This window comes from Erinaceus europaeus, chromosome 2 (genome assembly GCF_950295315.1).
Source record: "Erinaceus europaeus chromosome 2, mEriEur2.1, whole genome shotgun sequence".
Classification (NCBI taxonomy): domain Eukaryota; kingdom Metazoa; phylum Chordata; class Mammalia; order Eulipotyphla; family Erinaceidae; genus Erinaceus; species Erinaceus europaeus.
In genome coordinates this window covers 201,863,855-201,886,965 of record NC_080163.1, presented here as the reverse complement: position 1 = coordinate 201,886,965, position 23,111 = coordinate 201,863,855, and the positions used below count along the sequence as shown (strand labels likewise).

Sequence of the window (23,111 nt, the reverse complement as noted above, 5' to 3'; positions counted from 1 at the left end):
CTGCGCGCGGGGTCGCCTGGCTGCAGCCGCAGGGGCTGTGCGGGCTGCGACCAGGCTGCGCATCTTCAGGTCAGCGGAGGCCGGCGGTCGCCCGGCAGGTCGGACCCCGTCCCTTGTCTCCTTCCTTCCTTCCTTCCTTCCTTCCTTCCTTCCTTCCTTCCTTCCTTCCTTCCTTCCTTCCTTCCTTCCTTCCTTCCTTCCTTCCTCCCTCCCTCCCTCCCTCCCTCCCTCCCTCCCTCCCTCCCTTCCTTCCTTCCTTCCCTCTTCCTTCCTTCCTTTCTTCCTTTCTAGACTTTGGTGCAGTGCACCCTTTCTTTCCTTTCTTTCTTTCTTTCTTTCTTTCTTTCTTTCTTTCTTTCTTTCTTTCTTTCCTCTGGTGAAATGCACCATTTTTCTTTCTCTCTTTCTTGACTCTGTTTTGGTGCACCACCTTTCTTTCTCCCTTCCTCCCTTTCTTTCTTCCTCCTGTGGTGGGGACTGGGGCCCCCGAGCATCTGCTGCTGGATCACTCAGCACAGTGTGCCACTGCCTGGACCCCATATTTCATTTCATTTCATTTTAATGTTTATTTTATTTTATTTTACTTTCTTTTCTTTTATTTCATTTTATTTTTTTAAGGACTCGCCAGGCCATTTCGATAGGAAGCGCACCACTTTGCATTCCACCTTGCACGCAGTGAACCTCCGGGGCCCCTTTTCCCTCCGTGTCCTCAGCGACGCTTCCCCGTTTTCGCAGGTGTGAGGAGGTGGACGTTGCAAAGGCAGCTTTAACTTGCATCGTGGTGTGAGTCCGACAAGAAGTTTTTTTAGTGTATTTTATTTGTTTTATTACTATCATCTTCTTTCATTGCTTTTTAAAATTTTATTCGTAAAAAGGAAACACCGACAAAACCATAGGATAAGAGGGGTACAACTCCACACAATTCCCACCACCAGAACTCGTATCCCCTCCCCTCCCCTGATAGCTTTCCTATTCTGTATCCCTCTGGGAGCATGGACCCAGGGTCATTGTGGGATGCAGAAGGTGGAAGGTCTGACCTCTGTCATTGCTTCCCCGCTGAACATGGGTGCTGACAGGTGGATCCATACTCCCAGCCTGCCTCTCTCTTTCCCTAGTGGGGCAGGGCTCTGGGGAAGCAGAGCTCCAGGACACATTGGTGGGGTCGTCTGTCCAGGGAAGCCTGGTCGGCGTCATGGTAGCATCTGGAACCTGGTGGCTGCAAATGAGTTAAGGTATAAAACGGAAACCAATTGTTGACTAATCATGAACCTAAAGGCAAGAATATTGCAGATGGAGATTTGGGGGTCTCTATTTTGGAAAAAGCTCCTAGGTCTATGTTAGGTCTATTCCAAGGAGCCCATGACTTGACTAGTTTTTGCCTGCGCCTGACATCTGATGTGAAGATGACCTAAGCTATTGTCTGGGGAGATGGTGTCACAGTTGGAAAAAAGGACCAGAAAGCTGGACCAGGGAAATGAGTAGCTCCCAAATATGGGAGCTACTACAAATAGTTTCTAGGTCTAAGTAGAAACTATTTCATTAGGTACTTTATGGTGTCTTTTTAGGTCTTTCTGCTTGCTTGCTACATTTATCGACTCACTGCAGACTCCTGTGCACTTCTGCATTAAGGTATATGTTTTTTCCCCAACTCCTGGATATATGTACTTACGCCCCATCTCATGGACCCTGGTCTATATCTGGGTTTTGAGGTTTGTTAAGAAGCGGACCACCCAAAATGAATTTAAGGAGTCCCATGAGCTAGGAAAGGTCTCTGCAGATTGATGAAGCTGCTGGGTTCACATTCCATGTCTCTGGATGCAGTCCGAAGTGAAACATGCCTCGGGGTGGTACTGGTTGCGTTGATGAGGTTGCAATCAGCAGGTGCTGTTTGAATTGGGAGAAGCATGCAGGAAAGTGAGCCTCGCACTAGATGTTTCAGGACTGGGAGAAATATGGCCTTTATAGAGAAAGGGGAGGGTTCCTGCTGTCTTAGGTCATAAAAACCAATAGATAGTTATAGCTAGAACCAGATCTTTTGGTAATTGGATTAACTTTGAAAATCCCATTGTTAGGATTTGCTGTAAATCCTAACAATGTAAGACCTAGCCATAATTTATGTCCTTTTATGCTATTTACTTAAAACTGTATCTTATAAAGGAACACCACCAGTTGCTTTTATTCTCCCTGCCTTTAATTTCTTCATTGGGCAATTAATGATATAAAGGCGATAGTAAAACACAATAGCTGGAGATTTTTCAAAGAATTTATTTAAATTGTTTTATTATTTTTATTTTATTTACTGGATAGAGACAGCCAGAAATCAAGAGGGAAGGGGGTGATAGAGAAGGAGAGACAGAGAGACACCTGCAAGACTGCATCACCACTTGCAAGGCAACTCCCCTGCAGGTGGGGACTGGGGGCTTGGACCCGGCTCCTTGTACACTGTAACATGCGGTCAACCAGGTGCACCGTCACCCGGCCCCAAACACGATAGTTTGTACATGCATAACATCTCCCAGTTTCCCGCATAACACTTCAGCCCCCACTAGGTCCTCCTCTGCCATCATGTTCCAAATATGATGTGCCCCCCCCCCCCCACCTCAGAGTCTTTCACTTCGGTGCAATACGCCAACTCCAGTCCAAGTTCTGCTTAATGATTTTCCTTCTGATCAAAAGAAAAAAAAATGATCTCTGTGTATGTTGTCTGGATGTCACATTAAGCCCTGAGATTTTTTGTTGTTGTTGTTTCTTGTTTTTTGTTTGTTTGTTTGGCTCTGGGATTATCACTGGGGCTCAGTGCCTGCACTACAAATCCACTGCTTCTGGTGGCCATTTTTTTTTTCCCATTTTATTGGGTAAGACAGAGAGAAATTGAAAGAGGAGGGGAGGATAGAGAGAGCGAGAGAAAGACTGACACCTCCAGACCAACTTCACTGCTTGTGAAGCATGGGGGGAGGGTTTCAAACCGGTATCTTTTTTCCGGTCCTGATGCTTCATACTATGTGCTCTTAACCCGCTGAGCCACCACCTGACCCACCTGACCCCTGATAGCCCTAAGAGTCTAGCTCAGTCACTAAATGAAACAAAAGATTTTGTATTCATATCTCTTTCATAAAATGGGGAAATCGGTTCCCATGTGTCAGTGAAGTAATCAGGTCATTACACTGCTTAGAAATTGTTTTCAAAGAAGTGAAATGAAGGAAAACATATGTGCCAAGTGGTGTGTTTCCCACATGCCATTTAATTCTCACAGCAGCTCTACAAGACAGACACAGAAAACAGACTCCTACACTCATCTACCAAGCAATCATTTATCTAATAATGCTCACTGGTCTCAGAGAAGGCACTAGCAATGAATAGGACAGTCAGTCTTTTCTGTGAGTCTAGCATTCTAGAGCAAGACACACAAGAAGCAAGCACACAGATAAGAAACATAATCACATAGTGCTAAAAAAAAATCACATTACTGTAGTATAGCACAAATCAAGTAATCATGTCTGTTTCCCCCCCTCCCCCAGTACTGAGGCAGACATTCTTATGGAAATATATCCAATCTGACATCCTCTGAAACTCAGTACCATAAAAGACACAACCCAATGAATGTAGAATTGTTGAATTAAGGAAAAGATTTTAAAACAAAACCAAAAAAGAAAGAAAGTCAATAAATTGTTGCCCAACAAATTACCTTAAAAAGTAAACTTGAGGGGGGTTGGGCTGTAGCGCAGTGGGTTAAGCGCACATGGCGCAAAGCGCAAGGACCGGCGTAAGGATCCCAGTTCGAGCCCCCAGCTCCCCACCTGCAGGGGAGTCATGCCACAGGCGGTGAAGCAGGTCTGCATGTGTCTACCTTTCTCTCCTCCTCTCTGTCTTCCCCTCCTCTCTCCATCTCTCTGTCCTATCCAACAACAATGACATCAGTAACAACAATAATAATAAGCACAACAATGGTAAAACAACCAGGGTAACAAAAAGGGAAAAAATGGCCTCCATGAGCAGTGGATTCATGGTGCAGGCACTGAGCCTCGGCAATAACTCTGGAGGCAAAAAAAAAAAAAAGTAAACTTGACTATGGTAAGCAAACTCTTCCACAAAAAGCAGCTATAAAAGCTTAGGGTGAAGGAGTCCGGCGGAAGCGCAGTGGGTTAAGTGCACATAGCGAGAAGAGGAAGGACCAGCTTAAGGATCCCGGTTCCAGCCCCCGGCTCCCCGCCTACAGGGGAGTCGCTTCACAGGCAGTGAAGCAGGTCTGCAGGTGTCTGTCTTTCTCTCCCTCTCTCTGTCTTCCCCTCCTCTCTCCATTTCTCTCTGTCCTATCCAACAATGACAACATCAATAACAACAATAACAACTATAATAACAATAAAAAACAACAAAGGCAACAAAAGGGAAAATAAATAAAATATTTAAAAGTTGTTTTTTTAAAAAAAAAAAAAAGCTTAGGATGATTCAACTCATGAAAGACTTCCGAGAGGAAAGTTGATAGTCAGGATTTGCAAAGACAAAAATCCCAAGATAAAGACAAATGTATTAATAGGATCCCACAGTTCTCTTTCTAGTCCTCAAATATGTTTTTTAAAATTTATTTATTTATTAATATGAAATACAGAGGAGAGAGAACCAGAGTAGCATTTTAACATAGTGGATGCTAAGGGTCAAACTTGAGACCTAACACATCAAGTCCAAATATCTAGCTACTGTGCTAACTGCCATACTTACGATTTTCTAAGATGATAACTAGCCAAGGAGAAGTAAAACTAGTAAAACCAGAGAAATACAGAGGTAATAAATTGCACATATTTTTTTATTTCTTTATTGGGGATTAATGTTTTACAGTTGACAGTAAATACAACACTTTGTACATGCATAACATTTCTCAGTTTTCCACCTAACAGTACAACCCCCACTAGGTCCTCTGTCATCCTTTTCCAGGACCTGTACTCTCCCCCACCCACCCACCCCTGAGCCTTTTACTTTGGTGCAATATACCAACTCCAGTTCAGTTTCTACTTGTGTTTTCTCTTCTGATCTTGTTTTTCAACTTCTGCCTGTGAGTGAGATCATCCCATATTCATCCTTCTGTTTCTGACTTATTTCACTCAACATGATTTCTTCAAGCTCCATCCAAGATGGGCTGAAAACAGTGGAATCGCCATTTTTAATAGCTGAGTAGTACTCCATTGTGTTGTCGGACACTTGGGTTGCTTCCAGGTATTAACTATTACAAATTGTACTGCTATGGGAGTCGGGCTGTAGCACAGCGGGTTAAGCGCAGGTGGCGCAAAGCACAAGGACCGGCGTAAGGATCCCGGTTCGAACCCCGGCTCCCCACCTGCAGGGGAGTCACTTCACAGGCGGTGAAGCAGGTCTGCAGGTGTCTGTCTTTCTCTACTCCTGTCTTCCCCTCCTTTCTCCATTTCTCTCTGTCCTATCCAACAACGACAACAACAATAATAACTACAACAATAAAACAACAAGGGCAACAAAAGGGAATAAATAAATAAAATAAATATTTTTTAAAAATTGTGCTGCTATGCACATAGGAATCTGTAACAAAATTATCAAATTGTAATTTTACAATTGGTATGTATGTTCTATAAAATTCAAAGCACGACATTAGACACAGTAGAAAAGTGACTGAAATGAGACAATTCAGTTCAAAATATGTAATGTGGTCAGACAGTAGCATACCTGGTTAAGGGGTTCAAGCCCCCAACCCCCAACTGTAGCAGGGACATTTCAGGAGCAGTGAAATAATACTACAGGCATACCTCCCTCCATCTCTCACTCACTCACTCACTCACTCTCTCCCCATTTCCTTCTGTCTTTACCCAAATTCAATAAATAAAAATATTTAAAAATAGAGGCTAAAAAGAAAACAGAATGTAAGAAACATAAGGGACATGATGAAAGATCTATCATGTTATAGGATAGGCATATTTGAAAGAATTTCCCAAGAATTTTGTTTTTTCTCTTTTTTTATTGATTTAATAATGATCAACAAGACCATAGGATAAGAGGGGTACAATTCCACACAGTTCCTACCACCAGGGTTCCATATCCCATCCTCTCCATTGGAAACTTCCCTATTCTTTATCCTTCTGTGAGCATGGACCCAGGATCATTATGGGGAGCAGAAGGTGGGAGGTCTGGCTTCTGTAATTGCTTCTTGATGGACGTGGATGTTGCCAGGTGGATCCACACCCCCAGCCTGTCCCTATCTTTCCTTAGTGGGGCAGGGCTCTGGAGAGGTGGGGTTCCAGGACACATTGGTAAGGTTGTCTTCCCAGGGAAGTCAGGTTGGCGTGGTAGCATCTGCAACTTGGTGGTTGAAAATGCATTAAGATACAAAGCAGAACAAACCATTTAGTAATCAGGAATCTAAAGGTAAAGACCACAGCAGATGAGATTTGGGGGTCTCCATTTTGGAAAATGCTAATAGGTCTATTTTTAGTCATATTCCAACGGTCCCATGACTTCACTAATTTTAGCATGAGCCCAACAGCTAACATGCAGGTATGCTAAAGGTACTGTCTGGGGAGATGGTGTCAGAGTTGGGAATAGGACTAGAAAACTGTGTCAGGAAATAGAGTAGCTCCCAAATATGGGAAAAGTATATAAATATTGTTAACAGTAAACCCCATCGATTTGGTCTGGGGCCCATATTCATCACAGGAGCCTGTGTAACCTCCTCATCCCTGTAGGTCTGAGCTCACATTCCATGGTCACAGCTGGGAACATTCTAGGCTGCACCCGTTGCAGGACCCATCTTCCTTGAGTTGCAGAGTATGCCGACCCAACCTCCCTTCGGAAAGTGGTCGCCAAGAATTTTATAAAGTTCACTAAAGACATCAAGCAACAGAATTAAGGAGCTCTATGAACCTAAAACAAAACAGATACAAAGAAAACAACATCTAAATGTACTTCTGAAAGTCAGAGTTAAAGATAAACATTTAGAGTGGCTAAAGATAAGAAATACAGCCACAGTGAGTGACAGTGGATTTCTTAACAGGACTGAAATCAAATATCTACAAACTTGTAAGTCAAGATAGCTGTTAACTGCTATTTTTTTTTCCTCAGAAGCTACTTCTCAATAGTAAAGGGCAAATAAACATTATATTAGGCAAATAAAAATAGAGAAAATTAATTGGAAACAGAATCATTCAAAAAAAGTCTAAAACATCAAACAGCTATGATTTCTTCAGGCTAAAGAAAGTTGATACTCAATATGCAGAAAGAAATGAAATATAATGGAATAAATTAATATGTAGAAACTGTAAATAATTTGACTCTGGAACAATCCATATTGTGTGTTATGAAATTTGAGATAAGTAGAGAATTAAAATACAGTGGCTAGAATAACAATAAAGCTAAAGGAGATATGACATGTTTAAAAATCTTTATGAAACCATTTTTTTAAATTTGTGATTAATAGTGGTTTACAGATTGTAAGATGACAAATTATAGCTTCACACCATACCTGCCACCAAAATTCTATGCGCTCACCCTCCCAAAGTGGTTATCACTGTGGTCTTTGTAAAGTCTTAGAGACAGTTTATTTACTTCTGGGTTTTGCTTTTTGTGTCTTTGCTTTTCTAAGTAGACATGTTTCAGTTCTTCAAACTTCGCATATGAATGAAGTTGGGGGCACAGAACTGGTGGAGGGTACGTTGTGGAACTATACCCTTGTGATCTTCTGAACCACTATTAAATCATTAATAGCATTTAAAAAAAGAATTACATACTCTTCTCATAATAACTCTCTCTCCTATTTTTACAACAGCCCCTCAGCTGAGTAAACAGCTGCCCAGCTGCTTTCTCCAAATGCCACTTAAGTGGAATTCAAAGCCTACTATCTGAACCTCAAAGCTAACGAAAACTCCTCAGTGTCATATGGAGGCTTTTTATCACGGTACAAAGCCATGACTCTGCGCTGCCAAATCAGACGTCCCACTCACACATCTCACCAATCTCTGTCCTCAAGACACAAGAGATTGGTGTCTGTCTAGTTAGAGTGGCTGGGGACTGGGTGGTGGCGCACCCAAGTGCACATGATACCGTGCACAAGGGCCTGGGCTTGAGACCCGTCTTCCCATCTGCAGGGGGGAAGCTTCGTAAGAGGTGAAGCAGGTCTGTAGACGTCTCTCTTGTCTTTCTACTTCTTGACCATCCCACCTTCTCAATTTCTCCTTGTCCTATCAAATAAAGGGATGGGGAGAAGATAGCTGTTAGGAATGATGGATTTGTCATGCAGATGACAAGCCCCAGAGATAACCTTGGTGGAAAATTTAAAATGAAACAAAAGAAAGAAAGAGAGAAAGAAAGTTTTTTGATATTAAAAACCCAGTATGATGGTTTATAACGTATTTTATGAAAACTGCTTTGACAGTTCGGACATGCAAATATTTTGCCAGCTCTGTTTCCTTGGCACATAAGCATTTGACCTATCCCCACATCACTGCGTTCTTTCCTACAAATCACATTAGAAGCGCTCTCCAGTTTATTATTTGTGTCCCCTGTCTTCCCAACAAGAAGGCAAGTTCACTTGGCTCCAGGAGATTTCATACAGTGAATGTTTCAGCAGATAAAAGCAATGGGTTACAATCAGGTATAGAACCAATGTTTCTTTCCCCATGTGTAAAATGAGAAGAATCTGTAGTATAGACCCATGTAATGGTAGCAGCTCTCCCTTAAGGCAGATGATAGAAACAGATGATGATAGGTAGACAAACAGATAGATAGACAGACAGACGGACAGATGACAGATAGGTAATAGATAAATAGATGATATACCGACAGATAGATGATAAATAGAAATAGATGATAGGGGAGTCAGGCGGTAGCACAGCGGGTTAAGTGCATGCAGCACAAAGTGCAAGGACTGGCCTAAGGATCCCGGTGGCTCCCCACCTGCAGGGGAGTCGCTTCACAAGCGGTGAAGCTGGTCTGCAGGTGTCTATTTTTCTCTCCTCCTCTCTGTCATCCTCTCCTGTCTCCATTTTCATTTGTCCTGTTCAACAGCAACAACATCAATAACAACAACAATAATAGCTACAACAATAAAAGCAACAAGGGCAACGAAAGGGAATAAATAAATGAATATTCAAAAAAAGAAAATAGATGATAGGGTGTGGGGCGGTAGTGCAGTGGGTTAAGCGCACATGGCGCAAAGCGCAAGGACTGGCTCAAGGATCCGTGTTCGAGCCCCCGGCTCCCCACCTGCAGGGGAGTCATGCCATAGGCAGTGAAGCAGGTCTGCAGGTGTCTGTCTTTCTCTCCCCCTCTCTGTCTTCCCTCCTCTCTCCATTTCTCTCTGTCCTATCCAACGACGACAACAACAACGTCGTCGTCAACAACAGCAATAAAACAAGGGCAACAAAAGGGAAAGTAAATAATAAAAAATGTTTTTTAATTAAAAAAATAAAATAGATGATAGATGATATAGAAGATAGATGATTGATAGACAATGATAGGTGATAGGCAATAGGTAAATAGATGAGAGACAGACAAAAAGATTATAAATAGAAGATAGATGATAGGCAGACAGAATGTAGATGATACAGAAGATAGATGATTGATAAGTCGATAGATAGATGATAGATAGGTAGATAAATAGATGCTAGGTAATGATAGACAAACAGACAGATGATAGATAGGTACTGACAGATAAGAGGACATAGTAGGGACCTGTAGATAGCTCAGCAGGTAGAGTGCCTGATGGAGCAAAGGCACGGCCCCAGATGCGAGCCCTTGGCACCACAGGAAATAACATGGCAATCAGGCAAGTTCCGGGGATGGTGAAGCAATGATGTGATAACAGAAAAAATACGCTTGGTCTGCTACAACTGAATTCATCACAGCTTTTTAACATTTTAAATAATTCACTTTTTAAAAACAGGAGGGAGCTGTCTAAAACTCCTAAGAACTCTGGTGGTGATTTTTGGGAGCTGGGAGGATGGGGACACAGAGCATGGGTGGTGGGTGGATGTGGAACTTAAGCATCAGTGTAGGTAATATAAACATTCTTCACTAAACTGTCTTTTCTGGATATTTAAAACCTGGCTATTAGTGTATGTATTGTCATAGAAATAGAAATACACTGTTATATTTTTAGTTGCGCTCCTAGGTCTAAGTCTATAGGAGTCCCTGGGCTCTAAATTTATTATTGTTGTTATTTATTTTCCCCACGCCCATCGGAGTACGGTCCACGGGGCTCCCTTGTGGTGCTGGGGCTCAAACCCAGTCTCATGCATAAAGGACACATACTGTCCTGGGTGAACTATCTTCCAGCCCCTGAAATATCTTAAATAAAACTAAAGAGATAAATTATATTCCCTACCAGTGCTATCATACAAGTATGCAGTCAAGTGATAGTTTTATTTTCATGCAAGACACCAGTGATGAATTCTAAAAATCTATAAATCCATAATCCTATTTAAAAAAACAAAAAAAGAAATACTCAAACAAGCAAATGATAGAAAATAAAGCAACTCTTCGCATGAAATAGAATTACACTTAATTAAACAATGTAAATTGTATCTTGTGTAAAGTCAGATCCACTAGTTTGCTTCCTAAATGTAGCATACAGTGGATTCACTGCAGTAGTTTTCAGTCTTCTCTCACTCCCTCCTTCTCTCATTTCTAATTTTCTTTGAGGAGTATTATAAATATTTAATTCATTAAAAAAATGACAATAGGGCAACAAAACCAAAATGACTTTCAAAAGCCCTGTGTTTTATAGTTCCCTTATTGCAAATGCACAAACACATGCCAGTTTCTCCCAAACTCGTTCCTATTTTCCGAAGAAAACAATCCACAAAGAACAAATGTTTGCTGATGGTGATGATCATAACAAGAAAAATTTGCCATTGTGGCTGGGCACCACCGATAAGTAAAAAGCATCCATCCTGACTGGAAACAGGCATAATTATTTAGCTGCAAGAAGCAGGGAGGGAACTCTTCTATTTCCAATATTTATGAAGAAAAAGTAGACATGTTGAAGAAACTGATAGATGATAAAGTGGTATGTATGCACTGGAACGGGATATTCTCTCTCTCTGAAGAAACATTCTGGAGACACTCTGCAGACCGGAGCTGTTTCTCTTCTGCTTCCTCCTCCAGCTCTCCCAGCAACACATGGCATTCCTTATTTAGAAGATAAATCTGAGCTGTATAATTTAGAAGAGATCATACAGAAAAATATCCCCCTCCTGTGTGGAGAGGACTCAGATGGAGAAACCTTTCTTCACTGGAGATCTGCTTGCTTTTTGTGATTAAAAATTCAACCATTTGTTTATTTGTTTGTGGGTTTTGTTTGTTTGTTTTCTGGAGGACTGAGAATTTAACCAGATTCTTCTGATAGAGAAAGCAGTCAGCTTTTCTCAGTAAACAAAGGCAGCTAAGCACTTACTGGCAATAGGAATTCCTTAAGAAGTTTCACAGCAAAGATCTCTAGGAGTATCAAGGATTTATTGTGCTCAGAGACAAAGAATCCCAACTCTGAGAACTCTGGAGACTGTTGGTCAATGACAGGAACAAAACCTTGCTCAACTTAATGAGGGACAAGTAGTTCCGAAGACTGCTTCCCCAAGCTAGAGCGACAGCATAGTGAGTATGCAAAAGGCATTCACGTCTGAGGTTCCAAGGCCTCGGGTTCAATCCCTGGTACATCTGTACATGAAACAAAAAATGAGCAGAGGAAACAGGAGATAACAAGGGTGACCTCAGCAGTAATCATACTCCATGTGAACCCAACCAGAGAGAGAGAGAGAGAGAGAGAGAGAGAGAGAGAGAGGCCTCCAAGACATCCTAACCCATAGATAAGCATTGCTCTGGTTTCTAATGCTCTAATCTCTAGCTTACTCTAGGTATCTCTCTCGTGAAAATAAAATAATAGGGACAGCAGTTGATGGCTTACTTGGTGAAGTGCACACATCACAATGTGCAAAGACCCAAGTTCAAGGCCCTGGTCCCTACCTGCAAGGGGATAGCTTCATGAGGGAATGAAGCAGGTCTACAGGTGTCTAGCTGTCTCTCTCCCTTTCTATCTCCCCCTCTCCTCTCAATTTTTCTCTGTCTCTATCCAATATTTGTATTTATACCTCTTCCTGCCATTCATATGCAATACCTCTACATGCACCCCTTCTCCCTACAACTCCTGTGGTGGAGACCCCCCAATTCTAATGCACCTGGGTCCATTTTTCTTTTAAAAACATCTACTACGACAACAATAAAAAACAAGGGGAACAAAAGGGAAAATAAATAAGTATAAAAAAATTTTTAAATATCTTTATTTTTAATGAGAGAGATAGGTGATAGACTGATAGATGATAGATAGATGATGATAGATTAGATAGATAGATGATAGATAGGTTAGATAGATAGATGATAGAAGGATAGATAGGTAGGCAGACAGAAAGCAGAGCCCTGCTCAGCTCCGGCTTATGGTGGTGTAGGAAATTGAACCTCGGACCTCAGAGCTTCAGGCAGCAATGTATTTTGCCTAAGCATTATGCTATCCTCTCAAGCCTTTTAAAAAAATTATTTATTTTCATTTTATTGGATAAAGGCAGAGTAAAATCAAGAGAGAAAGGGGATAGAAAAGGAGAGAGACATCTGTAGCACTGTTTTACCACTCGTGAAGCTCTCCACCCCAACCCAGGCCCATGGAGACCAGGGGCTTGAACCTGCATCCTTGAGCATGGTAACATATACACTCAACCCAGGGCAACACTGCCCTCCCCCCCATCCATTTTTGGGGCCTGCAGATTCACCTGTTTCCCAGCCATCTGGACACCGCTCAGTCTGCCCTAATAGCTCCATGTTCCTAGTAGAGACTCGTAACCTACTCACCCCCAGATGTCACTGCTAATTTCATGTCAGATCCATGAAACTCCTTCCTTGGTTCACTGTGCCAAGCACTGTTTCAAGTCCTGGGAATACATCTGTACATGAAACAGAAAATGAGCAGAGGAAACAGGAGCTGACAATGACGATCTCCACAATAACAGTCCTCCACGTGGACCCAACTCAAGGGAAGGCAATATTTCTCCAAGACATCCTAATCCATCAACCAACTCTTCCAAATTTCAAAATAAGTCAATTAATGTGTCAGGGTAGCTGGCGCCAGACTCAAGTTTACCCTCTTCACAGTAAGTGAATTGGCATAACTCTTATGTGCATCAGCCCGTGGACACGGGATTACTGGAAGGTGAAGGCGTGAGAACATGAGGCACAGGCAGGAAATGTCAGTCATGTATTCTGCTTCCCTTCGGTAACAGGCATGACAGGTCATACACAGGCCTTCAGATGACCTTGGGCAGCCAGGGCTGGGGGGTGCAATTGTCAGTGCAGAACCAGCAAGTTAGGAACCTAATGGCCTTCTAAAATAAGAAGTCCCCCAACAAGGAAGACTGAACACTTAAATATAAAAGAACCCACCAGTCAGCTCTCTCTCCAAGTCAACTCTTCTTACTTATATAAAAACCTTACAGACCCAAGAGGGACTTGAGCTCAGTTCTCTCTCTCTCTCTCTCTCTCTGTCTCTCTACCTATCTATCTCTATCTGGTAAAGCCTGCATGATAATCAATGCCTTTTTCTTTTTCTAGAGCTGGGTCCTTCGTCTTGGCTTCTATCCATGCTGGGCAGCTAGGTCTTCAGTGAGAACGTGACCAGGGCCAAGAATCAAAAGAGTGGCGTATTTTCATATTAGAAGTAAAAATGCTCATATACATTCAGAGAAAATCATTGTTATATGGAGTCAGAGCTATTTCAGATGGCTCTCATGTTAAACTAGAAAAAATAATGAAAAATCACCTGAAAACTCAACAAAATACAACTGGGATTTCTTCAGAAACTCACTCAGCCATGTAAGATGGAAAATTCCTTACCCTTTCCCCCAGAAAAACAGGACCTAATCAGTAAGCCACTAGTTGTTTACCAAGACCCCACATACAGGCAAGGCTTATCAGGACCTTTGCTCAAGGAAACTGTTTACCAGAAGGTTGCAGCTCATGGCGGGAGGATGTGGTGACCCTACCTGGCTAGGTTCTATTGTTTGTGTGGTTTTGCAATGCTTGAAATCAGCCCGCGCTTTGCTTTGAGTGGATCCTGCTTTTTGCTAGGTTTGAAATGATTGGATTCCGTGTTTTCTATAGCATATTATTGTATATAGATTGATAAGGTGATGCATTCCCCCTCCCTGAGTGTATTCAGAAATCCTATAAATTGTGTGGTTTGAGCCCTGTTCGGGGTCGAGCTGGTGGACTGCTGTCAGTCACCACTCGGCCGGGATTCGAATTCGTGAATAAACATCTTTGCTTCCTTGCAGTGGATGGTGGCTTGATTTTTGCTCACTAACAAGCCACAGCCACCAAGTCGCAGATGTGACTATAATTCTATGCTGACTTCCCTAGGCAGAGGACCTCACCAATGTGTCCTGGAGCTTCCCCTCCCCGGAGCCCTGCCCCACTAGGAAAAGATAGAAACAGGCTGGGGGTATGGATCCACCTGCCAACACATGTCCAGTGGAGAAGCAATTACAGAAAATAGAACTCCCACCTTCTGCATCCCATAAAGAAGTTTAGTCCAGACTCCCACAGAGGGAGAAATGTTAGGGGAAGATGAGCAGAGGGCTCTGAACAACAATTCCATCAGGACCCAGAGAGAGAAGAAAAAAAAAAAAAGGAGATTCTGAAGTAGTAATAGGTGTAGGTGTGACTTAGAAGGAAAGAGAAGGCAAAAGGTATAGATAATAAGTAGATAGATAGATAGATAGATAGATAGAGTGATAGATATGACTTGGTATATGATATATAGTTAAAGAAATAATAGTCAACCTAGACCTGTGACCTTGGGAGAACCACTGCTGTCTCCAGTGGAGGGAATGGGGACACAGAGCTCTGGCGGTGGGAACAGTGTGAAATTAAACCCCTGTTATCTTATACTATTAAATCACTAATAAAAATTAGTAATTCACACGCACTGAGATTATGAAAAATGAAAAAAAAAATCCTCCAATGACAACCACCCTTTGGAAGCTGATTCTGGCTAGCTCTGTGTTCCTGCTGTGTATGGAATGTAACAACACCCTGCCCTCTCTTTGTATTTGTTTAGATTCCTCTTCAGATAAAAGTTACATTTCCGGGAACTTCTCACTAATAAGGAAAGGTCAGGGATCATTTACAGCAGTGATATGTCTCTCTCAATATAGCAGTTATAACAACAAGGTGATACTTCTAACTCAATTATCATAGTCAAAATAGGTAACCTTCTTCAACCTTGCCCTCAATCCAACAGTTTAAATATAGTCTTTATTTAGAAAATGACCAAAGATTGTATCAACCAGCTATTTATAGCTGTGTCTCTCTATCCAATAATAAATAACTAAAAAGAATTTCAACAGAACAGGTATGATAGACATGCAGTTTCTAAACTCTTCCTTTATTGGTTTCTGAAGCAGGATTCATACAGAAGTGAAATTAGAGACTTAAAGCTTGGGTGGGGGAGAGGCTCCCTGAGGGCCCATGGAATAAGTTAAAAAAAAAAAAAAGTTTTCCATGAAAAAGTCCTCTTGTTTCAGACACACACCCCCTCTTACAGCACACCTGGGACAGCTTTCCAGTGGCCTGCTGAAACAAACTCCTCCCACTTCCACTTCATGGCGCAGTGTGAAGCACCTTTCCTGTGTTACTAGTGCGGCGCATGGATCCCAGTTTCACGTGTGCAAACTCAGGGAAAACAAAATGCCCATGCTCCCCGGGCAGGATCTCCCGTCTCCTGTGCTGCCCTCAGCAGAGTGCAGCAGTGAAGGATGTATGTGCCTGTGTTGCCAGTGGTTGTCTTGTCTAAGTCCAGGAAGGATGCTGTAACGGAACACCCATGCTTAGAAACGCTTTGCTTTGCTTTTTTTTTTTTAATTATCTTTTTAATACATTTTATTTTAATAGGGGAGAGAGTGATACAAAGAGAAAGATGCAAAGAAAAAAGACCAGAGCTCTACTCATCTCTGGTTTATGGTACCAGGGATTGAACCTGGAACCTCAGACACCTCAGACATGATAGTACATTTTGCAAAAGCACTGTATTTTCTCTCCCCATTCTCTAAGAATTTATCTTTTTATTTTATTTTCTTCTCCTTCTCCTTCCCCTTCCCCTTCCCCTTCCCCTTCCCCTCCCCCTTCCCCTTCCCCTTTCTTCTTCTTCTTCTTCTTCTTCTTCTTCTTCTTCTTCTTCTTCTTCTTCTTCTTCTTCTTCTTCTTCTCTTTTGTTTTTTTTCTTTCCTCCAGGGTTATTGTTGGGCTCGGTGCCTGCACCATGAATCCACCGCTCCTGGAGGCCATTTTCCCCCTTTGTTGCCCTTGTTGTAGCCTCAGCCTCGTTGTGGTTATTATTATTACCATTGTTGATGTTGTTCGTTGTTGGATAGGACAGAGAGAAATGGAGAGAGGAGGGGAAGACAGAGAGGGGGAGAGAAAGACAGACACCTGCAGACCTGCGTCACTGCCTGTGAAGCGATTCCCCTGCAGGTGGGGAGCTGGGGGCTCGAACCGGCATCCTTACACTGGTCCTTGCGCTTTGTGCCACATGCGCTTAACCCATTGCGCCACTGCCCGACCCCCCTTCTTTTTCTTTTTCTTCTTCTTCTTATTTTTTTACCAGAACACTCTTCAGCCCTGGCTTATGGTAGTACAGGGGATTGAACCTGGAACTTTGGAGCCTTAGGTATGAGAGTCTCTTTGCATAACCATTATGCTATCTATCCCCCCCCTAAAATTTTATTCATTTTATTGATATGACCGTATGTTTTGAAACCCCACAGAATTGGAGCCTGGATACCCTTCTGAGGAGACCACCACACCACCACTAGCACTTCCCATAGGCCATGCCTTCATGTGTCACACTGGACAGCAGGATTTCAACAAAGAAAGTTGGAGGTGAGAGGAAGAAGGGCACAGAATTCAGAGCATAGCAGTTGGCTTGGTGAACACCATCCCACTTCCCCCATGAAGAATCAAGTAAGTAAAGACTCAATTGTTGAAGAAATCTTCTGATCCCAGATGTCTTAATAGCTGTTGTTAGAAATTCTATTGATTTTTACCTAAAGACTCCGTGTTCACAAAATATGTCTGGTGGGTTGCTAACAGGTTCCCAGTGTCTAAGGCTCCAGGGTCTCCTTCGTGTCTCAACTCCCCTTTGTTACTGCAGAAGTGTGAAGAGTGTCAATAGAGTTCATTGGTAGCCCACAGGCCTTGAGATTATACAAAGTGCGTCTCTGTAACCCTGACCTCTGGGTGCTTTGCTGAAAAGCTTGAAGTTTGTGCACAATAGAATGACTTGAATATTTCTTGAGGCATCAGAGGATTGTACCTGACTAATGACATTCAGACAAAGACGATTGTCATCAAGATTTAACACATACTTTTTTTTTCCTGTCTCAAACATTTTTTCTTATTTCTTTATAAAATGTAAATATTGACAAGACCATAGGATAAGAGGGGTACTTTCCACATAACGCCCACCACCAGAACTCCGTATCCCATCCCCTCCCCTGACAGCTTTCCTGTTCTTTATCCCTCTGGGAGTATGGACCCAGGGTCATTGTGGGATGCAGAAGGTGGAAGGTCTGGCTTCTGTAATTGCTTCTCTGCTGAACATGGGCGTTGACAGGTGGATCCATACTCCCAGCCTGTCTCTCTCTTTCCCTACTGGAGCAGGGCTCCAGGGCACATTAGTGGGGTCATTAGGGAAGTCAGGCTGGCATCATGGTAGCAACTGGAACCTGCTGGCTGAAAAGGAGTTAAGATATAAAGCAGAACAAATTGTTGATTAATCATGAATCTAAAGGCAAGAATATTGCAGATGGAGACTAGGGGTCTCCGTTTTAGAAAAGCTAGTAGGTCTATTTTAGGTCTATTCCAAAGGGGCCCATGACTTTCCTAGTTTTTGCCTACGTCTGACAACTAACATGCAGGTGGTCCCAAGGTATTGTCTGGGGAAATGGTGTCATAGTTGGGAATAGAAAGCTGGATCAGGGCAGAGAGTAGCTCCCAAATACGGGAAAAGTGTATGAATATTGTTAACTGTAAACCCCATTGATGTGGACTGGGTCCCCTATTCACCACAGGAGCCTGTGTAACCTCTGCATCCCTGTAGGTCTGAGCTCACATTCTGTGGTCATAGCTAGGAACATTCCAGGCTGCACTAATTTCAGGACCCATCTTCTTCGAGTGGTAGAGTATGTTGCCCACTCTCCCTTCAGAGAATGGAGCTGTCCCTACCATTGTTGATCCACATTGAGGGCAAGGTCCTATAGGGGCCCACGGAGGAGTCCATTATGTTGTTCCTGATGGAGATGATCAGTGTCAGTGGAGAGAGGGATCTGTTAGAGGTCTAGGCCCATTATGTCTGTGTGGGAATTCCAGGATTCCCTGACTAGGGTCCCAGGTGGCCTGACATCATCATTAAAGTGTGTCAGTCTCTTACCCTTATCCAGCTTTTGTAATCCTTAATTTGTCTGACAAAGTTAGCTTTGGAGCGATTGAGGGAAGTGAAATAGGAAGTAGGTGAGGATGATGTCTAGGTCTAAGTAGAAACTGTTTGATTAGGTACTTTCTGGTGTCTTTTTTAGGTCTTTCTACTTGCTTGCTTCATTTATTGACTCACTGCAAACTATTGTGTGCTATTGCTTTAAGGTATATATTTTCCCCCAACTTGTGGATACATGTATACATGAGCCCATCTCAGGGGCCTAGGTTCTGAGGCTTTGTCAGAAATTACACCACCCTAAATGGAATTAGAGTCCTGTGAGCTAGGAAAGGCCTTCGCAGAGTAGTAAAGCTGGAGGGTTGACATTCCACACCTGATGTCTCTGGACACTATCCAAAGTGAAACATGTCGAGGTGGTACTGGTTGCATTGAAGAGGCTGAGATCAGCAGATGCAATATTAATTGGTATGAATTGAGAGAAGCATGCAGGAAGGTGAGCCCCACCCCAGAGGTTCCAGGACTGGGGGAAGTATGGGTTTTGTAGAGAATGGGGTAGGTTCTTGCTGTCTTTGGGTTTAAGAAGACAATAGTCATTGCTATAACCAAATTATTTGGCAATTGGATTAACTTTGAAAATCCCATTGTTAGGATTTGCTGTATCATACAAGACCTCACCATAATTTATGTCCTTTAATACTATTATATGGCTGTATCTTATAAAGTAATGCCACCAGTTGCTTCTATTCTTCCTGATCTAAGATTATAGATGACTTAATATGTCAAAAAAAATTCAGTATTAGAAATGTATTAACAATCTGAGCCCACTGTTAAAATGCAATCTGATTACCAGTTTGAAGTCTTTAGTGCTTGGATTGAAGGAATTTATAATCAGAGCTGTGGCTTATGCATCAAAAAGTTTGAGACATTCAATCTATTTTCCCCCTCATATTAATTAAATCGTTATTTGTGAGACTAAGTTAATAAGAGTGTATATTAACACCATTCCCAACACCAAAGGTCTTTGTCCCTCCCCTCCCCTCCCCTCCCCCACCAATGAAGCTGAACATCAACCCTCACCCTCCACCCAGAGATTTTACTTTGGTGCCATATTCTAAACTCAGTGAGATTCCGCTTTGATTTCCCCTTTCTGTTGTTCTTTCTTAACTTCTGTTTATGAGTGGGATCATCCTGTACTCATTTTTGTCTTTCTAGCTTATCTCACTTAACATAATTCCTGCTAGCTCCATCCAGGACAGGTCAGAGAAGGTGGGTTCATTATTCTTAATAGCTGTGTAGTATTCCATTGTATAAAAATACCGCAGCTTTCTCAGCCACTCATCTGTAGTTGGGCACCTGGTTTGCTTCCAGGTTTTGTCTACAACAAATTGTGCTGCTATGAATTGTGCTGTTATGTATAGGTGCATACATAACCTTTTTGGTTGGGTGTTATGGAGTCCTTAGGATATATCTGTAGGAGAGGAATTACTGGGTCATATGGAAGGTCTATTTCTAGCCTTGTACTGGTTCTCCAGACTGCTCTCCACAGAGGTTGGACCAATTTACATCCCCACCAGCAGTGCAGGAAGATTCCTTTGTCCCCACAACCTTTCCAGCATTTGTTGCTGCTGTCATTTTTGATGTATTATGCCATTCTCACAGGGGCGAGGTGGTATCTCATTGTTGTCTTTACTTGCATTTCTCTGACAATCAGTGACCTGGAGCAATTTTCCGTGTTTGTTAGCCTTTTGGATCTCTTCTATAGTGAATATTCTGTTCATATCCTCTGCCCATTTTTGAATGAGGTCATTTGCTTTTCTGTTGCTAAGTTTGGTGAGCTCTTTATATATTTTGGTTATTAGTCTCTTGTGATGTATGGCATATAAAGATATTCTCCCATTCTGTGAGGGATATCTTTATTTGGGTGATGGTTTCTTTTTCTGTGCAGAAGCTTTTCAATTCGATGTAATCCCATTGATTTGTTTTTGTTTTAATCTTCTTTGAAATTGGGTTTGTATCATCAAGGATGTCCTTGAGGTTTAGATGGAAAAGTGTTCCACCAATATTTTCCTCTTAAGTATTTCATAGTTTCTGGTCTTAATATCCATGTCCTTGATCCATTTGGATTTGAATTTCATTTCTGGTGAGATAAAGTAGTTCAGTTTCATTCTGCATCTTGCAACCCATTTTTTCCCCAGCACCATTTAATGAAGAGACCCTCCTGCCTCCATTTAATAATTTTGGCCCCTTTATCAAAAATTAGATGCCTATAGGTGTGGGGTTTAGGTTTAACACATTCTTAACATCTCCCCTACCTTGGCAGTAATTTGTGCTTTAACCATTGTTCTTGTTGTGTTTACCTAAAAGCATCTTGGATCCTCCTGTTCCTTTTGATGTGGTTTTATCAATACTCTGCCTTAAGTTCTGACCAGGAGCACACCTGATATTCTCCCATTCATAAGTGTCCTGTGTGCTGTCCCTCCAGATTCTTGAGATAAACTATGAAGTGACTGAAGTTATTTTCGCTCAACCCTTAAAGCATCGGATTTCAGGGTCCTGGCATCTGGCATCCTACCCACATATTAGCCATAATCAATCCCTGCTATCTGGTGTGCTGAGATGAAAACCAGAGGGGTTCTTGTCAGGACAGAAACTCAACAGCCCTGGTATGGAAAACTGCTACTTGAAAATCCCAACAGTCCATAAAACATCAGTGGTATGCTACCTTGAAGGATGACTTACAACTCTTCAACAGAGAAAGGGCTGTAAAACTAGAGCTTCCTGTGAGATGCTGGCAGATTCTGCCAGGGGGTGGAAACTCAGAGATGACAGAAAGAGCTAGTCCCAGGAAGCCTATGCACCCAAGAGTGTAAGCATAGGGGTGCTGCCACAGATCTGAACCCTCCATTCATCTCAATTCAGTAGAATGAGAATTTGTAATACAAGGCCTCAAGGTCAACCCAAATCCAATCTGTTTTTGTTTTTCCAGATAGATTTATCCTCTCACACACTGGAGGACTAAGAATCCCTCCCTTCCTGCTCCTCTGTCACCACAGACCTGCCTTCTGTCACTACAGATCTGTATTTCTGAAGATTCTCTAAGTGGGGATAGACCACATAGATTCTTCTTTGTTGTTGTTCTTTAATTAACTTTATTCAGCGTGACTTTGTAGACATTTACCCACGTTGTGTATAGACTGAGAATGACCTCCTTGTACTTGCATCAATATAGTGAGGGTCACGTTCAGCAAAACCCACAACTCACGCCACACTCAATGGTGAGAAACTGAAGCTTTTCCTCTAAGTTTAAACACAAGACAAGAATACCCACTCTCATGATTATTCTTCAAGATAGTGTTGAAAGTCCTAGTCAGAGTAATTAGACCATAAAAAGAAATAAAAGGTCTACAAATTTGAAACAAAGAAATAAAACTCTATTTGCAGATGACATGAGAGTCCTAGGTTTCACTAAGAAACTACTAGAAACAAAATGCCAATATAGTAAGGGATCAATATACAAAAAGAAAAAGGGGGGCAGGCTGTATTTGTATATTCAAGCAATGGAGCAGAGAAGAAGGAAATCACTTATGCCACTGGAAGCCATGAATCCAAGAGATCAGACTGCAATTCTCTTTTTTTCTGACCTGGATGTCCAGAGTATGCAATGGTTATTCTGCAGGGTGCTAAGTGAAGAAATACTAGAAGCCACTTGCTATGTTGATGTATTAATGCTGGCAGATTGGACCAACTGCCACAAGGAGGAAAGAAAGACAATGCTAGAAAAAGAAAGAAGGGAGGGAGGGAGGAAGGAAGGAAGGAAGGAAATGCCAGAGTACTTCCCTGGTGCTGTATGTGGAGGTAGGAGTGTGTGTGTGTGTGTGTGTGTGTGTGGTCGGGTGGGGTGGGGTAGGGTGGGGTGGGGTGGGAAGGGGTGGGGTGTGTGTGTGTGTGTGTGTGTGTGTGTGTGTGTGTGTGTGTGTGTGTGTGTGGTGGGGTGGGGTGGGGTGTGTGTGTGTGTGTGTGTGTGTGTGTGTGTGTGTGTGTGTTTTCTGTGTAGTGCTTTAGTAGGGTAGGTTGGGAGCTGTAAAGACATTAATTTTCCCAATGCAAGAGTGGAGAGTATCTCTTCCATTTCCCTGGATTCTGCTATTTCCTGGCTTATCCCAAATTCTCCCAGGTTGCTTCTCTGCTGGCTCCGTCTCCAGCTCTCTGCCTCGCTTCTACCCGCCCTTGGCTGCCATGCACACTTTCTCCTCCTGCCTTACCCTCACCAGGGCATATCTGCCACATGAGCCTCTCCAGTCAAGTCCAGAAATGTTCTCCCAGAGTTCCTGTACCCAGGTTTTGCACTTCTCTGGCATTAGTTTCCATAGGTACTTCCTGAATTTCCTGGAAGGCCTGATTGTAAGATTATAGTGTATAGTTCCACAACACCCCCACCCCCACCAGAGCTCTGTATCCTCTCCCTGCCACCTCCCAAGATAACTGTTATAGTTCTCACAGAGTTTTAGAAACACTTTGTTTGCTTCTGATTTTTTTTTCCTTTCAAGCTTATGTGGATCAGAGCTCTAGACCCTACTTATGAATAAAGCCATCTGGCAGTTGTCTCTCATCTCCTTACTTATTTTGC

At 42.5% G+C, this 23,111-nt stretch overlaps 1 long non-coding RNA gene across 1 annotated transcript; it reads left to right on the top strand.

The window, feature by feature from the left end:
- Positions 1-5: 5 nt before the first annotated feature.
- On the top strand, positions 6-22,334 carry LOC132536867 (uncharacterized). Its single transcript, XR_009548415.1, has 4 exons — positions 6-69; positions 629-783; positions 16,818-17,013; positions 21,471-22,334. It is a non-coding gene; the product is annotated as an uncharacterized LOC132536867 (long non-coding RNA).
- Positions 22,335-23,111: the final 777 nt, after the last annotated feature.